Below are 21,409 nucleotides of genomic sequence, written 5' to 3' on the forward strand. Positions count from 1 at the left end.
AATTTACTATTTTTATTCATTTGTATTTTAAATAAAGAAGTGAAATTGAGTGACCAAATAAAGGACGCTTCATTGTTTTAAAATAGATTGTTATTTGAATAAAATATAATAAGAATTTGTTTAAATTGGCTGATGACATCGAGTTACCCCATTTTTGTATAATCACCCATATATATATATATATATATAAAATATTAAAATTGATTGACAATTTATTTCACTCAAATTAGCTTAAAATAGTGGGTTCAAAAAAGTGGGAACAATCTAAGTAATAAGAGTATCCTTTTCAATGAATTGGTAAAAGGACTGTATTTTAAACAATTCACAATTAACTTTTTAAGGTCGATAAGTTTTTATTCAATTAAAACTCTTCCAATCAATGGAAATAAAAATAATTGAAACAGTTCTGGCAGTGCCACGGCATATAAATTCAAGTCGTTGGCCTATATTCGTGGCCTTGTCACCTCTACTGTAAAATTGATGAACGTTTTATAGTATCGCTCCGGTTCAAGTGAGACTGTATTTTCACTATTACCTTTCAACCTAGTTTGTACGACAATTTTAGTTATTTATTTTGTATACAATAGAGATGGAACAAATGGAGGTTATATTTTATCTAGCGACTATAATATCTATTGATCGTTCAAATTCTAGGTTTGATTTGTACTCATGTTGTTATTCTATTTATGTTTGGTTTATTTTAGCGATTAATGATTATATCGTTGAAGTAATAAAACAATAACTTTTTGAAGACTTTGAAAACTTTTATATTAAGATTTCAGGACGCTAAGCTTAGTTTATGAATAAGGTCGTAGGTATTACTTATAGTGCATTAATCTGTAGAATAAAGGCAATTCCCCATATTGTGATTTCTTTTCCTATACTACTATCTAGATTCTAGAATTTCAATGCGGCCAGCCTAGCTGCTAATGTACCTACCAGGGCTTTACACAAATGACGCCTTTGATATTAACAATGGATGAATGGATTATAATGTTTTAACTTCCCTATAAAAATTATTATCACTACATGAAAATTGTATAAAACCCGCTAAACTATTACAACAGTGTCAAATAAATCTCTCTGCTATATGAGCATTATTTACCAATAAACAACCGCCCTACGAATTTTCCGCAGTAAATCTTGCAAGCATGCTCCCAGCCCTTATATATCAAGCCAATCGATGGTATATCCGATAAAACGTGTAGGAAATCCAATACGCGGATTCAAAGTACACAGGAATGGCTGCGGTCCGCAAGCTGTAAACATAAATAAGGAAGATGGACGACGTTTTAGAATAACCCCACGCACGAACGTTACTCGTAAATTCCATGCTTGATATAACATCACTTTGAAAATTCCTAACGGGTATTTATTTCAGGAAAGTTATGGCGGTAAATGTATTGTAATGGTTTATAATGCATCGGTGGCTGGATGCCGATCATTCTGCCTAGTTTATTGAATGTAAGTAGGGGTTATCTGGTAACTGTGTTGTAAGGAAGTTAAATTGCATCAAATGATACGCAGAAGGCTAGTCATAGATTTCATCTGTACGGGAAATATCCCAAAACAAATGGAATATTAATTAAAGCAAGAAATACTAAGAAAATAGGTGTTATTTTGAAAATATTAACACTGATGACGTATTCACGTAGACTACGTCATCTATTTATATGGAAATGATTTCATAATTTCAATTGGAAATGATTTGAATAGTACCTATTAAATGGATTATAAAGGAATAGCTTAAATGTTATGCAATTTATATTTATGAGCTCACAAAACGCTCGGTTGATTCATTTCGACATTTATGCATATTATACAATATTATATCACCGAATTTTAAATCAAAATTAATTTTAAATGTAATCACTTTTCATAATAAGGTTAATCAAAAAGTTATTAACGCTACATGCCCGTAGAAATGATGTACGAAAGATAACATCGTTATTTAAATTAATAACGTCAAATTCAAAAATATTCCATTAAATTTCGTTTTAAAATTTATCATGCGCGCTGAATTTTGCTGACGCTGCTTCAAATTATAACCGGAGTCGATCGATTATTCGCTGACCGGAAAATGCGACACCTGCACCTTTCTCGATTAACAATAACGTAACTAGTTGACTCCCTAATGGCAAACATAATTAAATTATACGTCAATATCGAAAAGGGCATGTTTTGTGACCTGGAAATTTTTGTGTGGGAATCGAACTCCAGTTATTCGGTTTGACTTTGAGTTTTTAGGACATAATCTGAACATTACGGAACTGAGAGCATGACGAAAGACGCGGGTTCGATTTTTTCCATTCTTTAAAAAATTCTAGATAAGAACATAGATTTGTGTGCAATAGTCTCTAATAAAGAATTAAATGTAGAGCTAATAAAAACACAATAATCAGTATAAATTGTAGACTGGAAGAATTCGCACCCTAGCTATAAGATCGCCATTTGTAGGTACATAGTTTAATTTATTTGTCATCTATCTTTCAAAATACCAGCCCAAATTTAACCAAATGCTTTGTTAAAACATAAATTATATTGCAAGCAAAGGATATAAATTAATAAAATATAATAGAAGTGTCTCACTTAAACGCTGTTTCTTCTTCCGTACTTTTCAAGTGATGAAAACGCTGTGAAATGGAAAAATGGTGAAACACGAGGCTGTTTAATTTTACTTACAATTTATTAAATATATAAGTGACCTTTGTTTTTTGTTGTTTTGTAAACGAACACTTTAAATTTTTATGAGTCGTTAATAGTGCGACTAACATAAAATTTATAAACGCGGTTTAAATGCTAAATTTAGTATTTAGTAATTTCCCATCTGAAATATTAAAAAAAATTCCGTGTTACAAACATCAATCAAGCAAACAAAATGGTCGCTGCAACGAAAATTAGTCATCGTGGCTTGAACCAAGCTTGAACAAATCGCAGAATTTAATTTAGCCCAAGTAAAACAAAAGGCGTTGACAACGCTGTAATTTGACGGGGGCAATAAAGAGAGGTACAAAGAACACACCGGTGGCCTCAATACAGGCTGACGTTGCACTCTCACTCAAAATTAATCTGCAAGAAGCCATTGCGGTGAGACGACGACTATTTACAAAAGCCTCGGGAGCATATTCCCCTCCTCATTTCCACGGAAAGGTGCAGGGCTGTCAGCTGCTACATTATTTAGATTTATACGAGTGCAGCGTCGTGTTATTTACTGGCGATATTTTTCGTTCTGTCAAGTCAGTCGACACAGTTTTAAATATTGCAATGTTATTAAACTTTTGAATGTAAAGTATTTTCAAGTTGTATAAAATTTGTATGTTCTTCAAGGTTTTTAATAAAAACGTGCATTTGTGACGTATAACATAAGGTTCTAATTAAATATCTGCCGAATATGCTAAGTTACCAAATATGAAGTGTTTAAAAAATAATATTGATAATTAAATGCATCCTGCAGGCTTGACACTTATCATTGCGTCAAATAAAATTGCAAGAGCAGACTTGCATATCTAAAATTTTTTGTGGAAAAAACAAAAAGCACACCCCTAAAAGTATTTTTGCGGGGACTCGTAGACATGAGTAAATAATTTCCCTGATTACCGTGCTACGTCTTCTCGTGCGACGGGAGTGTACCTCGACAAAAATATTAAATCCTTCTCCGTACCTTCCTTCCTCCTCGAGACATCTTCATATTGCTTTGGCAAATTGATTTTCTGTACGTATTTCGTGATGCACTTGTTAATGGCACTATACACTGTCATGCTTCATGACACGCTTTTTATCTCAAGCACCATGTATTCTACGGTCAAGTAGTTCTTTTCGTTGTTGATTACAGTTTGTGAATCTAAGAATATTGCATATTATGGAATATGAATTACTACATAGTATAAAACAAAGTTGCTTTCTCTGTCCTTATGTCCCTATATTGTATGCTTAAATCTTTAAAACTACACAACGGAATTTTATGCGGTTTTTTTTAATAGGAACGTTGTAGTATATAATTTATTAGGTTTAAAGTAAAGTGAATCTACGGGTGGAAAGCTAATGTTCCAATAAAAGCTTGTCATGCTGCATGAAGGTATGCGGCTCCTTTAAATTGAGGATTTTAACTGCTTGTCGTCTCGACACTGGGAGACGTCTTAGTCTTAATGCTTGTTGGTGCGATTCTAGTTTAAGTTAAATTCAATTGGATTTTCATTCTTTGTAAGAATAAATATTTATAAAACGTCGTCATCTTGCGCGAGGGTTGTTATAAATTATTCCCTGCTTGCATTTACGAAGTAATTGAATTATTTTCTTGTAAGTGAATAAACTGTGTTCGCAATTGATTGCGTAGTTTACGAGATATTATATTATCGTTAGTTATTTTCGTAAAACTATAATATTAATATCATTTATATCTAAATTAAAATAGCTTGATGTCCAACTTTGAGTGTTATTATAATTTTAATCAACCACAAAATATGCTTAAATACATTACTTTTGTAAATTCAAACATAGAAATTTAACTAAGTCTGCTTAAAAATTCAGCTCTGATTGGAATCGAGAGCTAAAAATCAAATAATTGTTTAGAATAATTGCATGCAAGTTTCAAGTTTCAAGTGGAACACAATAGTTGGTAGTTGGTGAAAGACTTCTCCGAACAGTACTACTACCAACCAATTATAAGTCGAATATCAACCAAATATCCAATATTATAATATATAATATAATATCCAATATATGTAATATATATAATATCCAATATAATATATAATATCCAAGCCATTGTATTGATATACTGTATATCGATAGGTACAGTGGCTTGGATATTTGGTTGATATTCGACTTATAATTGGTTGGTAGTACTGTTAGGAGAAGTCTTTCACCAACCAAGTCTTTTTTAACTTTGGGATCAACAATTTTAAGGGTTTGTATTTTAATTTGAATTACCATTTATTAGTGCAAATTTTTATGATAATATATCACTGTAGTGGTTAGGTTATCTACAAATCTGGTGTGAAGAACCATTAATTTTTTTTTCATTGATTTCGATGTAGAGTAATATTATGTATCAAAGATAGGTTTATAAAACGCATTATCTCTCTCATTTTAACTCTTCTCTCATTAAAAGAAATATATATATCTTATATATAAAATTCTCGTGTCACAATGTTAGTCTGCATACTCCTCCGAAACGGGTGGACCGATTCTCATGAAATTTTCTGTGCATATCGGGTAAGTCTGAGAATCGGCCAACATCTATTTTTCATATGTACCACGGGCGAAGCCGGGGCGGACCGCTAGTATAAAAATAAACTTATTAGATAGATGTCAGCATCTATCTTTATTTTTATATTTTCAATAATTAAATGAACACCAAAAAATTCTAATCTATCATTTTTAAATTTACTTATTTAAGGCCAAGAGTGATCAATTAATAATCTAATAAGAGTGATCTTACCTATTTTTAATTTTAAAATTTAAAATATCCTGTGTTGATATCAACTAAGAAGAATTGCCGATTGTATTTATAGATCCAAAGAGGCTTATTTATAAATAGTAGATTCAACTTGTAATGAAAATATAACAATATAAATAATTCAATTAATATTAAAGATACAGAACATAATTATCTACAAGCTGCTCAAGCCGGCTTTACTTTGACAAAATTTTAAAAGTAGTTTAACCAACATTCTAAAAATCATGAAAATCCATCCATTCAGACATTACTTTCTTTTATATAAGATAGATAAAACACTCTACCCATTAAAGGTTATAATGAACCTTTTATATTCAGTATTTAATCGGATGAAACGTTAAGTCAAGGCATTTATAGCGATACACCAAACACTCGCGAGTGCAAGCTCAGCCTCAGGTGTTTGCTCAACACTTCGTTCGGAACTATTGAGAGAAACACAATTATGTTCAATTTGTATTGACTTTGTATATTTTATATACAGTAGGTTTATAAAGGAATTATTGAGGTTTCTGTTTATAAATTTGTATTGTTTGAAGTAAGTGTAAGCGTAAATATTGCTTATTAAACTTCAAGTCGGTTTTGTTCGAGATGATGTAAAATATAGGCTTATTAAATTATTTAGTACCCTGTAGCGTTATTTTAGCGTGGTTTTTATTATTTTATGTATTAGTTTATTAGTAGAGTAGCAGATATACACAACAATGAATGATAGTTTCACTAATGATAGTAAGGAAAATAAAGGTCATAGAATTTGAAATGTCATTCAAATTTTATTCTATAAAAAATCGCTCTCTAAAAGGCGGTAAAAGACTAAGTGCTCCATAGTAATTAAAAAGAAGGCTTAGTTAAAGTATGGCAATTGCTCATTGTCAGGGGTCGGCTTTATATTCTTTATTTCTAGTCTACTTATTATTGTAGTAACAAATTCTAGTCATTTGAATCCTTGTCAAATTAATTCTTCTGAATAGAAATGTTTTTATTCGTTGAATTTTCAATTTATGGGCATTTAAATTCCCTAGAGTTCAATGATATCTACCAACCCACACTTGACCTGCGGAAGAAATATAGGCTGATGATGAAGTATTATTAGTATTTTAATCATTGAAGAAGTCAACAAGAAAAGAAGAAAAGAAATCTTTTGAAAATCAGGATTAAAAAAACTTAATTGCGTTTTATCATCGTATTTATGTAAATAATAAGTTCTAAACGATATCACAATGTGTAACCTCAGTCCTTACAAACTCATATTACAAGTTTTGATATTACCACGATATTAAATTACATAAATTCAGTAGACAGAAGAAATTGTTGCCGTAATACAATCAAGGTTGTTCGTGGGAGATGAGGGAGGAAAAACGAATACGTTTTAGAAGTAGTGGTCAGCCACGCGTGAAGCTTACGTCGCGAGATACAGCGTTTAAACTCGGATTTAAACACTATTTTTTAAAAGCCGATTCTAGCAATTTGTTGCGGTAATTTCGACTCAAAGTAAGAATATAGTTTATTGTTCTTTGGTATATTATGATAATATATGATGTTACATATTATGTATTTTGTAAAATTAAATTGTAAAACTGAAATGATTAAAAAAAGCAACTATGGAGTTTCTTGCCGGTTCTTCTGCGTAGATACTGCTTTCCGAATCGGTGGTAAATGTTAAAAATATGTAATGACGTTTCAAAAGTGCTTCTAGAAGAAGTCTAATTGAATAAATAAATGTGAATTTGAGTTTGAGTTTTTATTTGTGGTTATGTAGAGCCCTTTAGTTTATTATAAGCTGCTTTATGTGCCAAGGGTAATACTTATACACTTATGTGTCGACTGTATGCTCATATGTTTGTTAATACCAATTTATTAGTTATATATGTAATATTAAATCTCTGAGAACTTTAGTTTTTTTTGTATTGTGTACCGTGAAAAACTGCGATGTTATTATCTATAAATAGCGCTACGTTGATGCTACGAGGCGTAGAGACCTTTATTTTGAGAACATACAACATTGTTAATTTGTATACTTAAAAATATCGGAAGGCATTTTATTTAATATGTTGATGATTTATAAAGATTTATTAACTCAGGCCCCGGAACCACAGACACAATAGAAAATCTATTGTGTCTCGGACCGATCGGGCCGCTTGGGGCTCAATGGGTTATAATGCTTATCGATAGTTAACAATAGATGGAATTCCACATTGCTGAATTATGACCGTCCTAATTTGAAATAACATTAATATAAATAACTTCAAATGCACCATTTAACTTAACCAAAGGTTTGATTTGGTCTCAATACGCCACAAGCGATTCCGCTAGAACTACGACCACGTGGTAATCTCAAAATATTTGGTCGGAGGCAACTCGTTTATTACATTTCCTCGGACGTACCTGCACAATTTAATTGCGCTCTCCTGAACTCAAATTCCCTTATGCTCGTACAAAAACAGCCATCTTGTAACCATGCCTTTATTACTTTACGTGGCGTCATTTCTCTGGCATGCGTTTTTTCATTACACCGCGACTGGCGAGTTACAACTGCTTAAGGCGTTTGTGATGCATTATTTCCTAAATTAATTGACAAATTTATAAATTAGTTTTATTAAATTAAACAAATATATATCTATAATTAAGTTAAATTTGAATTTAAAAGTTGCCCAAAAACTAAAAAAATATATATTTAGATTAAAATTAGACTCGGTCTTTCTAATAGATTTGCTTTTTTGTAACATATTTTCATAACAAACTTAAACAAACCCAGACAAAATTCATTAAGTAATTTGAAGCATAATAATATTATATTCCAGAACCTCACGCTACCAAAGTGTTAACATCAGAGAAACTCTCTATAATATTACTACATTACCTTATAAGTAAGAGGTATGCTAAAAGCAACAACCATTATGCTTTCCTAGATTATTTATTAATTTAAATTTAAATTATACACTTATAACTTGAAAATAAGGAGTTAATCTATTTTATAGCATCTAATTTAGTTCTAAACGTTAAAAGGAAAATAATTACCGTGAGATTTTGTTTTTCAGCGTAGCCGTAGCGCGTTTATTAACGTACTTTTAATAACGTATAGATTGAAAGTAAAATATATTTATATACTATATATCATAATATGAGTTATTCATGAAATGGGAAGCAGATATCATTTTTATATCCATATATTCTCGATAAAATAAAACATTTTCGTAATATAATATTAATCCAGAAACTTGGCTAAAATAGTACAACACAGTAAGTACAATGTAGCTTTTCTCTGTAATGTAAACAGTAAGTCCTAGTTAGTACCTACACTATAAAGTAAGATTCAGACTGTAGAAATGTATTGCCTTCCAGGAAAACGATAAGTAGGAAGTGACAATACAATCATATATGGAAACGTTCAGGTATAATAACAATTCTCTCACATTCTAAACTTATAATAATAAGTGGTTATACGTGAGCAGTGAGGCATCAGCCGGCTTAAAGTGCTTGCCAATATTACGTAGGGTAAAACCCCATACACTACACAAAGGTTCCAAGATTGTTTAGTATGAATCGGATAGAACTCGTCCCCTAGAGACCATAGTTTGATTTGAAATACGATGTTTCCCCTCAAACAATTGTCTGATGAGTGGGTACATTATGGACAATGTTACAATCATTTTCATACAAAGTATTGTTACTTACCTACAATGTTGTTATTATATTATAGTAGGTAGTTGAGGTATATGATAGTCAATCGTTATTATTATATTGTCGAAATATATTATTTAACTCATGATAACAATAACACACGCAGTAGAAACAAGCAGTCATTTTTACTTCCATTTTTAAGTAAAGTAATCAAGATATAAACGTAAATTAGTTAAAAACACACAATTTCCTCGTTACAAAACAGGAAAATTTTACCCCTATTTCACCATCAGACTTCAACTTATCCATTAGTCTCATCGGTATTTCGAAACAAATCAGACTGGTGTTGATAAAGGAAGTTTTTCATTAATATTCTATTCATATTCAAATCAGAATCGACAGGCGTTATAGTGGCGTCAGTTATTCGGATCACGCCTTCGGAGCCTCTCTTCCAAACCACAACACGAATGAGAGACAGTGAAACTCGTGATTGCGTATTATCAATGTTAAATATTATTTATGTATGCCGTGTATGGCTGGAATTCATGGACTGTAATCTTGTTTTCAGCGTATTTGAGTTCGTGTATTTGATAAGATGATTTAATTAGTTATAGACCCTATTTTAATTAGTGATAACGCTGAATATATATTAATTGCGTGATGTGACACGAGTGGTATTGAATATGAATATTTGTTAAAATTATTCTATTACCTACTCCTAATTTAATTACGCCTACCAAAATATTCTAACTATGTATTTTAATGCTCATGTATTGTCGTTTTGTGTCAGGCGTTACATATCTATGCATTGTTTGCTTTCCATTATTGATGGAGAAGATGATGTTAAAATAGACCCTTTGTGAGATGGTACGATTTACGTTTTTTGGAAGTCTCATTCAACACGAAATAAATGATCAACCACTTAAACAAATAGTCAGTATAAACCATCTTTATTACGTATCAAAACAGTAATAAAACCGTCCAATTATTACACGAACAGCACCACATTACAATTCAAGCCACCTGAATATCCCTAATAAACAGTGAGCACTACATTTTCAAGGCATTTCACAACAGTCATGCATTTCAATACGTTAATTAAACTGAACGCGAACATTTTCGCGCGAACGTGATGTCGACTAACTAATGAAGGGATTGAAATAAAATTTTCACTCCAACTTGCCCGAACTCATGATAAATGTACACCCCGGAGACTGAGATATGAAATAAATGCTTAGTTTTCATTTCGCCTTATTTATGCACTGAGTTGCTTGTCTGAATGTTAATGGTTTGTGATACATGTTTAGATTTCTAGTTTGTTTAAAACTTGTGCCGCGTTTGTTTGCGAATTTCATGTTAATATCGTGGTAATTAATATAGAAAACAAACCGACAGATAAATATACACGTTCATCAAAGCTTTAGCTGGTTGTTACTTTTGTTTTTTATTCCTTTGATCAAATAATCGCTGGTAACAGAACGAATTACATTAATCAATAGGAAATTAATTAGTTTCTGAGTAGTGGTCTTTTTCCTTGGTTTATAGAGTCCTCATCTATACTAATATTATAAAGCTGAAGAGTTTGATTTGTTTGTTTATTTGTTTGTTTGAACGCGCTAATCTCAGGTCCGCTTTGACCTTTCTTTGAAAATTATTTCGGTGTTAGATAGCCCATTTATCGACGAAGGCTTAGGCTATTATATATCATTACGTTAAGACCATGACCAGACAGGAACGGAGCATTGCGGGTGAAACCGCGGAACACAGTTAGTTGTGAATATAATCTATAATACAAATGTTAACGATCGATTTAATTAATCGGCTAGATTCTTCTGCATATTTCAAATGGTACATAGAACAGTCAATGACAGTCAAGACTATAAATAGAAAATAAGGGTCACTTTGAACGTTTTTGAACTACAAAAAACAAATATACCGGCCAGAACCTCCTTCTTTTTTGAAGCCGGTTAAAATAGCAGTTCATTAAGTCTGCTATTGAAAACATTTCGTCTCAACGATAGCATTTAAGGAAAACCAACTTTAGAAGACATTTTTCAGTCCTTACCTTAAAATTTACTGTACAAGTATCTCAAATTTTGTGAAGAAAATATTCAACATACAGTTAAATTTCTGTACATCATAATTAAAAAATATATGACGTATCATATACGTTGCCAGTTAAACTACGCACTGTTTATTCTGCCTTATTACCCGCCAATTTCCAAAGTTATTTGACGTCAAGAAACAAAACAAGAGCAATAATCATAAATCAATAACGACGTCTAACAACTAACAAGGTTGTATCTCATGATGTTGCAGCGACGTCTGGATATTCTTCCTGCATTATTAAAGCTCATATAATATTATATAACCCGACAAAGGGAAAACAAATCCGTAAGTCTTTGTTCCTTCTATTTGTGGCCGTTAAACATGAAATAGTACGACGTATTTTGTATGCGAGTCGCGTCTTAGGGGATCGTTTATCAATATCCTTCGACAGATCTATGCGACTTATAGAAAAACAAGTTGTGTGAATAGCTGCGCTGTATCTAACTTAATACTGCCTTGAGGATAATAGCAATGTTCTAGTCGTACGTCGTATGTATCTTTTCGGTTGTCTGGAAGAAATCGCTCATGAGCGATAAGACCGCCTACTGTACCTTAACCTCTTGTGCTGATTCTTATTGTCTTTCTGTCAACTTCGTCTGTGTGTACAATAAACTGTTTTTATTTATTTATTATTTAATGTAAAAATTAAGTAAATTTTTTTGTGGTAAATGTTTTATAATGAAAACAAGTAGCATTTCTGTAACGGTCTTTGAAGATAAGACCTTATACTTCGTCTTAACGTAGCTAACTTTATGTTGCTGTATAAAAATAAGCATCCCAAAAGTTACTGGTAAAAAACCAGCTCAAAAATGGACATGGATTTTTTTTGATAATCCACGCCAAATGATTGTCTCATTGCAACAAAGTAAAGGTTTTACATTTTATTTTTTTATCCTATCGAAATAAAAGAATAAATTGTGAAATGGGATTTAACCCGCGTCTTACAAACATTTCAATATTTACAATATTGTATCGTTGGCACGCGGCCCACGTTTGTTATTATATTATTTTTAAAATATTTAGATTAAATTTTATTTACAGAAACAGAAAAACATTATAGTTATAGCATCTTTTACATTACATTTATCGGGACTTAGTAATTAATTCAACTTAAGTCTAAAAATGTCTGCTAGTTACTAAAAAAAAAAACGAATTGAACGAAAAACTCTTTTTTACATAAACTTTGTTTATGCAAAATGAAACTTATGCACTTTCTAACAATAGATTAACGTTATTCGAAACAACATCAATTATACAGTACTTACTACAAAATTGCCTTTCATCACTGATAAATAATTTCGTTACACAGTGTTCGTGTGCAGAACATATCAAATATAGAGACAGAAATGGGAACAAAACTGGGCTTTATCTAGATCTCATTTTCTAGCTCTTTTGAACGAACCACAATATGGGGGAACTCGTTTCTCATATACACGAATTATATTGTTGTTTGTCTGTTGGCTGCTTGCTGTCTGTGCTTGTTTCGTACGCCCTTATCTATTCAGGTGATGGCTGAATTAATTATGTAAAATAATGTTTTTTTGGTACATGTTGTTACAATGCATAATTACAATGCACATGTAATAGTTATACATATTATAATAAGCACGAGGCATGTATGTATATTTTCAAGTTGAAGAAGTAGAATGTTTGAAATTATTCGTAGGCTGGAGATGACATCTTCATGCTAATTTTACGATACAAGAAAGTACGAATTAGATATGACTTATCCAGTCTTATATAATTTGAATAAGCGTATATCATTCCAAGATGTTTCCAAGACCTAGAATTCCTAACGAGCCGTTATGAAAATACAAGCACTTACCGCTTCATATAATGTTTCATAACTTTGTTAATTTCGACGAAATGTTTTTGAACATTCGTCGTGCGGTGCGAATTAAATCCAACTATTTTACAAGTCGTGAAAAGTATTATAATGTCTTGTATTAAGTTGGCAACGTCTGGTTTCATTAATCCCGTATTGTCGACGCCAGACAATTCGTAATGATTCAACTTATAGTCTGCCCTGCAAAATAAGACGTAGATATTAGAATAAATAATTGTTGTTTACATTCTGCGAGTGAGATGTTATTTCAACTTTACCCATTAACTTTTGATGTATTTTGAACGGTGAAATTAATCTACGAACATTAGTTAACGCATGTTTAAGCTTTAAACATTCATTAAATTTTTAATGACGCATTGTTGTTATTGTGTTCAATATGTGATGTGAATACTTATTAATTATTATTTATCAAATATTTTACTGGTAATTTTTAACACCTGTTTATTATAAATAATATAAAATTAATTACTTACTTCAGATGTGATATTTCAAAATATTCTTAAAATAAACTGATTTATAACGATTTGTTGGGAGGAATGAGAAGCTTCCCAATGGTATAAGTATATAGTATTAATCGTATAGAACGATCATTCATCTAGTCCCGTGATAATAGATAGAATAAATCGCCTATTAAGTTGTTACTTAGTGCCGAACCTCCACACAATATTTTTCTAGATTACCAGCAACAATATTGCGAATTTATTGCAAATACAAAAGTAAATTATTGTTAAACGATCCGCGTCGAAGTTAGTGCGGGAAATTGGTATTGCAAAACACAATACTTCCAATTACAATGTTGGCTGTAAGCTTCCAAGTTGAAGCTGTAATTTCACCGTGAGCTCGCAGATGCGGCTTTAAAGGTACGAACTAGTTAATCCGATAATGTAGCGAGGTATCTTCGCAATAACATTTTAGTTTCGACTTTACAGTCCCATAGGAATTGTACGTGTGGGATAAAACGTTTTTAACGACCTCATTTTCAGATAGCATACCTGTAAGACAGCCAGCGCAAGCTCGGGAGTACATTCATTAGTTTTATTGATAAACTCGATCGGAATTCCGCTCGTAGAAAGGTGTAAGTTCTTTGGGTACAAAAAGTTTTTATACCGAATAGAGATGAGAACACGGTATTGGAAAATAGATTGAAACAGCTTTGAAATAAAAAGTTTCAACATTCAAATCAGATAAACCTTTTTAGAAGTAATGTTTTCAGAAAAAAAGGCACTTAATCTCCATTGATATAATTCCGTAGTAATTCAAGAATAATGGGTATCGTTTTAAAATTTGCCCCGTATCCGTCACAAAATATACATACGAGAGCATCCATTTGAAAATTGCAGCCGCCCCAGCTATTCCGTGACACGTTTTCTTCAAAAATATAAAAGAGCGGGCGCGATGTGTCAACGCAAAAACACCCACAAGTTTGTGCTTACATAAAGGATCTTCTTAGTGAAGCGATCCACTGAAACGAACAAAGGGCGCCGTGATTGATGAAAAATCTGTTTGTATTATTTACAATGAAAATATGTTATTGCGGGATCCGCCTGTATAAGTTATTATAGCTCTCTATTGTGTAGTTTGATCTGATTTAAAAGAGGTTTCATTCTTTCGTTAAACCAATAAGTTGGTGTATTTCTGTATGGATTTTGAGAATATTATATTCAGAAATTGTTAAGGTTATTGTATGTGATAGGATATTTATTTCTGCTAGACTGTACACACGTTACAGATATTAATCAATGTAAGGTTATTTTTGTGAGGGTTGAGGGTTTTTCACGAGAATGTTATTGTGGATAATATAAGTATCAAATGGAATGAAATATAAAATTGAAATGCGATATGAACTGTGAAAGATGTTTTCTTTTAAGTTTATAATAGTATTTTCATAAATAAATTCCTTTACTTTAGCGTAAATAAAGTCCTTATACATTATAACATAATATGAGAGTTATTACGTATAAATTTACTTGAAGATATAATTGAAAGACGCATTACACAATAGGACTGATCTTAAAATAGAATCATCACGTATCGTGTGTGCTAATTAAATATATTATTCACTAGCTTCCTCCCGCAACTCCGTCCGCGCGGATATCGGTCTTCGCGTGGATGGTCTCCATTTTTATTAACTCTGACAATATCATCTTATAATTAATATCTATTGGACCCAAATACGGCTAGGCCTATAATAATACGCAACGTGTGTTCGCGGTTCTACAGAACAACGTCTATGGATAAAACTGAAAAATTAAGATTAATTTTTTTTCTACGTATTTTTCCAGGATAAAAAGTATACTATTTTACGCCCAGGATAATAAGGTATAATTAAACCAAGTTTCATCGAAATCGAACCGTTAGTTTTCACGTGATGTCTTCACATACAGACAGACAGACAGACAAAAAATTTTTTAATCACATATTTGGGTTTGGTATCGATCCAGTAATACCCCCTGCTATTTATTTTTTCAATATTTTCAATGTACAGAATTGACCCTTCTACAGATTTATTATATGATGTATAGATTAACCAACGTTTAAACAAGAAGAAAATCCTGCTCCGTTGTATAAACGGTGCTCTAAGAAAATTCGTTCCCGGATACAAAGAAAGTTCATTTAGCTAATTATTCGTATCTTAGTTCGGGATCTGTTCGTCCAATTTCATTACACTAACACTGGGATGGTGAACGTCACGGCAGACATGTTGACTTGTCTTAGACCGGGAGATACTGACACAAAATTTCGAGTCATTTGTAACAGGATGGCGGTTCTACAGGGGTCTTAGTACGCAATGATAAAAAGAAAAATGATGGTGTGATCGCTGGTATCGGTGGCTTAGTCGCGTGGGCGTTAGCCGAACTCGTCGGAAAAATAGCGAAAGTCAAACGATTTGTAACACAAAAATTTTAGTATTTACCGATAGCCCATAAAAAAGAAGTAGGCGGTAGTGTCATGCCATACTTTTCCGGTGTGACTTACAGCCCGCCATACCGACGCGAATATGTTGATTTAAATAAAACAATTATTCAACCATTTGTACCAGGCTAACTTTTGCACAGGTAACCATCGTCGTGCAGCCATTTACGAAAATCGCCATGCCATACTTTTCGGACGATTCCAAATGGTCGCCATACCGCCGAAAATCTGCAAAAAAAATTTATTTCGCCAAACTTTTTGTACCAGTATTGCATTTGGATTTTTGGAGAGTATTTGATAAAATGTGACCATTATTATATTTGCCATACTTCTAGTAGGGGGAAAAAGTGCTGTCATACTTGAAAAATTAATTTAGTATTAATTTATATAAGTGAAGATTTCCAACACCTAGATCTTTGAAATTGTGTATTTATATTCTTTGATCCTCAAACTTCCAGGAAAAATAAGTGCCATACTGTTACAAATCGTTTGACTTTCGCTATTTTCCGACGAGTTCGACTAACGCCCACGCGACTAAGCCACCGGTACCAGCGTTCACACCATCATTTTTCTTTTTGTCATTGCGTACTAAGAACCCTGTAGAACCGCCATCCTGTTACAAATGACTCGAAATTTTGTGTCAGTATCTCCCGGTCTATCTTGTGTCGTGTGTAATCGCATTAGTATTGTGTATGTATTAAAAATAGTCGTATTTTTATCTTTGAGAATGTTTGTAATGAATAATCTCAAATAAGAGGGCCCATTTTAGAAAGCTTGATTCTTCATAATGTTATATACATCAAACTAGCCGACCATCCCGGCTTCGCACGTGGTATATGTACGCATCCAAAGGTGAAGAAATTTTTAAAAACGTGGATATTATATAATACTAAAAAATAAAAACATATTAGGATAACTTTATATAACTCTATATTTATACTATCAACATATTTTTTTTTTATACTGAATCAACCCAATAAATGCATTTATAATGCATGATTATACAGAACGCTGTATAAGATAAATAATAATTTATTGTAGTTAATATCGTATCGTAATAATATTATCGTAGGTAGAGCGTCAAATTTTACAGTCATAAAATAATTCGAAGCTCAATTTTTAATGCCTTCTTCCCGCAGCTGAAAGTCAACATCGGCATTAAGTTCTCCCATTACCTACGCAGTTAAAAATAATTGACGGTAGATACTTAAAATTTGCGTACCGTCCGAAATAAAATCCTTTCAAATACAAACACTATAAATCAACCGTAAGATGTTATCTGGGCAAGGTGGAACAGTAATAAATACACGTTGGCTCTTAGCTGACAGAGCCACGGCTGCCGGCGGGTTACGTAATGCAGAAAATCCCGAAAACACAATACTGAGATTTCGTTGTAAAATTGAAGCCAAAGCAGTGACATCGATGAGATTTGCGCTTGAAAATTGTGGCGCGCTCTGAGAAATAAATCTCGAAGGTACTGGTTTTGGGGTTTGAATGATTTTTAAAAAATAATTTTTAGGGGGTTTTGACTTGTTTGTTATTGGGCTGCAGATCAGGGCATCCTACGTATCTCGAGATAGGCCATTAGAAAATAGGCTTTAAAAAATTGAATGGTAGAGACAAACATTCAGTTGTAGATATAGGTAATTTTAGCATTGTGTAAAGTACCTCGAAATTTCTTACATTTACTTACATCATTCTTAGATTCTTTATATTTTATGCTTATTTAGAACATGATGTTATCATATTGATGTTAAAAATATATTCTTTTTGTACCTATTATTTTAATTTATTTGATGTTAACAACAGTTTCTGTTTTCAGGTTTATATTAAGAGGCACCGTCAATGAAAATACTATAAAGAATACAACTGCGTTTCATATTGCTGATTGAGGAAAATGTGCCATTAAAATAAATTTTCCTTGTTTAGATTGTTCGTATTAGATTCTGTTTCTTTCAAGTTTCAGAACGCAAATTAATACATGGTTTGAATATAGATGTAGGAAGTGACACGTGTCCTCTGTTAACAATCATTATAATCATTTTCTAAATACCTTCTATTATAAATCAAAAAATCTATTACATTTTTTATATAACTGTATGTTTTTAAAATAAAATTTAAAACAATATTATGTTTTAAACGCAGACAATTAAGTAACTGTTTAGGTAATAAAATCAGGTAAGGAAATGTGAAAACACATAGTTTACCGCATATAAATGAAATATAGTTATGAGGAATTTTTAATAAGTTCTCTCTATAATAGTCTAGACATAGAGTCTATACCAAGGAAGCAGTTAATCTGAACGAAAAAGGGTTCACCTCTATAATAAGCGTAATTATAATGCATCAAAAATATCACCATTAATCAACCCCAAGCGCAAAGGTAAAATTAATCAAGAAAGCAGTTGATTAGCTTTTTTAAGTTAAAGCGGTGTCTTATAAAAATGGGCCCAGCCCTTGTTTTGTTTCCTATTACGCCGCTCAGGGAATAAATTCAGTGTTTTATAGCAGGGCGCGTTTGTCAGTTGTAGTTTTTATGAGTATTACCCAGAAGGGGCGTTATCTAGTTGTTTATTGAGATAGGAACAAGAAGGAATTCTGTAAATCGCTCGTATTATTAGGCAAGTGTGAAAACAATAAAGTCTGTATGTACGTGGTGTTGTGAGGTTATATGACATGAGTTTGCTGAGGTTGCGAGATTTTATGTGTTTCTAAAAATATTTGATTTCTCTATTTTCAATTCTATATGGACTTGGAACCCACTACGTAAACGCGCTTGTAAATCTGGTTACTTAAATTGTATTTTCAAAGTTTAATATATTTTTCAAAGTGAGACCTAGAACGAGTGGTTTTCATGCCAATTTCATGTATTACAATGAATTTAATAATATTATAATATTCATAGAATCATCCTACACGTAAAGTTCGTTTATTGCGTAAAATTAAGTACATGTTAATTAACTTTGTAGCATACTCTACTCTACACTATACTTTACATCAAATATCCACTGCTATATACGCTATAATCAAACTCAAAAGCTCAACGTATATATTAAGGAACTCGCAGTAAATCTTATTTCACTTCGTCGTTCTGGAACCTCATTAATTCCCAGGTGATTTGAATGAAACACTTTCTTCAATGTATTTCCTTAAATAACAGCATCTATTAATTATCGACGCAACCATTACCTTTGAAAGGCTGCTTCGAATTGATTTATAGGTAACACTGCATCGTGTACTCCTTCGTTAATGACTGTTCTTGAGATCGCAAGGAACTTGCGGAAGTGGAACTTTCTTGACTTTTCCTTCGAGTTATTGATATAATGGTAAAATTGTAAGGAAAGGAAAATAGCGTGCTATAACTCTACTGAGTCGCAATGTTTAATTATATAGGTACTTTATTTAATAATTTGTACTTATGTAGCTCTTTTATTTAGTACAAAATATACTGTTTTTTTTTTGGAAAATCGTTTTAATTTAATTTGAGCGTTTAAAACGCTCTCAAATCGAAAGAAGCAAATGTTTAGAAAAGGCGTTCTTTTGGTTTGTTTTCATTGATCAGTTATTGAAATAATTTTATAGCGTCCCTTGTATAATATTTTAAAAATATATTATAGGTACATGAATTGTTCAATTCTATTAACAAAACAAAAATACATACATGTAATAAATAACAAAACGTTTCATTTAATCCAAATACGTTTAAATTTAAATCTACCCTCTAACACTGAGATTATCCAGAAATTACAACAAAACCCAAAAACAGGGTAATGTAATAATTCAATTTGCATAGAATGGTCAATATTGTTCGTCGGACTTTGCAAAGAGAAACTTCAATGCCTTCATCATGATAAAGTCTAAAAGCCGTCGTTGAAAATAGAAATTTTGCTGAGTTTGCTTTTAGATGGTATTTGCGGACTTTGAAGCGATTTGTGGTATCCCAGGGGAGGGGATTTAATTTGCAGTCAACGAAGCGGGCTCCGGTGTTAGTTTTAATATCTTTTCTTTGAGACATTCATCCGCACTTTATTAGACTAATGGATATTTTTAAAGCGACAAAGTAGTCTGAATATTGTGGGATGCTTCTAAGTGCTGTTTAGATTAGATAGAATATATTTATTAGTACCATGTCTATTTTGAATTCTTAATTTTGACTCACAATTAAAGCTGTCGTCAGTTATAGGTATAATATGTAGATAGTATAGAAGATTTGTTTTTTCTTTATTTTGTTTAAAAATAATAGAGTCAATTGATTTTTTACATTTTTGGATTAGGAGAATATTATGTTATTTTTTTCATGGATCACACATTGCAAATAAAACGATTTAATCTCTTTCTCTTTCATTAATTTTGAAGACAATAGCAAATAGATATATTTAACTATTAATGATAACAATTTATCATGAAACCACAAAGCTTCGCAATACGCGCCAAGTGTCGGCTGTACAGATATTATTGTTACTGACTGGTTTACTATTTCCTTGGTATTTATTTGTTTAATTATAAAATAATTGTTTATTAAGCTAAAATGTACCAGAGGTTTATAATTAAATATAATTATTTTTGTCCGCGTATTATTAAAAAGCCGCGCGTCTGGGCATTATCAACTTATCTTATATTTTGATGTTTAAAAATGTTAATAAAATATGCCCGCAGCTTCGCCTGCGTGGAAAAGATAATTTTTTATGATAAAAACTTTCATCCCTATTTTATTCCCTTGGAGGTAGAATTTATCAAAATATTTCTTAGTGGATGTCTACGTCCTAACATCTACCTGCATGCCAAATTTCAGCCCGATCCGTTCAGTGGTTTAGGCTGTGTTGAGTTTAATATATTTAAATATTTAATTTATAATATTATCTGTCGACCACGCTCAACCAACATAAATTTAATTGGGTGTATCTAGGTGTAAATGAGGCTGGAGTAATTCTCCAACATGAATCGGGTCAAGTCTGACCAAGTACCCACACCTCCATCAGAGAAATAACTAATTATTATTTAAATATAATATTTTTATATTTCATTATTTTTTTATAACGAATTACGATATGTATTTCTTTTCCTACATACTTTTTTTACACGCATAGTATAGCAGCTAGCTTATTGTATATAGCTATAATTTTTTAAATAATTATTCTACTGGTTACTGGTTTATTAGTCTACTAGTTTGATATTATTTTTCGGTAAATTTATAAATATTTACGTCAATTAAATATCATGCAACTGTCTTCTAAAATTCGGTCGGTATTTGAAGCTTAATTAAATAATATCTAATAATTTAATATAGAATCCTTTGAACCCGTGGGACGCCAAAAATGAGCAAACAAAAAGGTAATTTTGTTTATTTTTATATATTTGTTAAATACATCCTTCTTTGTGTTAGAACATTTCCCGGATAAGCCTCAGGCAAATTTTGCCTGAAAAGCTACAATATAAGATCGTTATTTCATAAAAGGAAAAGGTTA

The sequence above is a fragment of the Colias philodice genome, chromosome 15 (genome assembly GCF_061535455.1).
Source record: "Colias philodice isolate Cphi_HAF_F1 chromosome 15, ilColPhil1 Martin Lab GWU primary, whole genome shotgun sequence".
Lineage (NCBI taxonomy): Eukaryota > Metazoa > Arthropoda > Insecta > Lepidoptera > Pieridae > Colias > Colias philodice.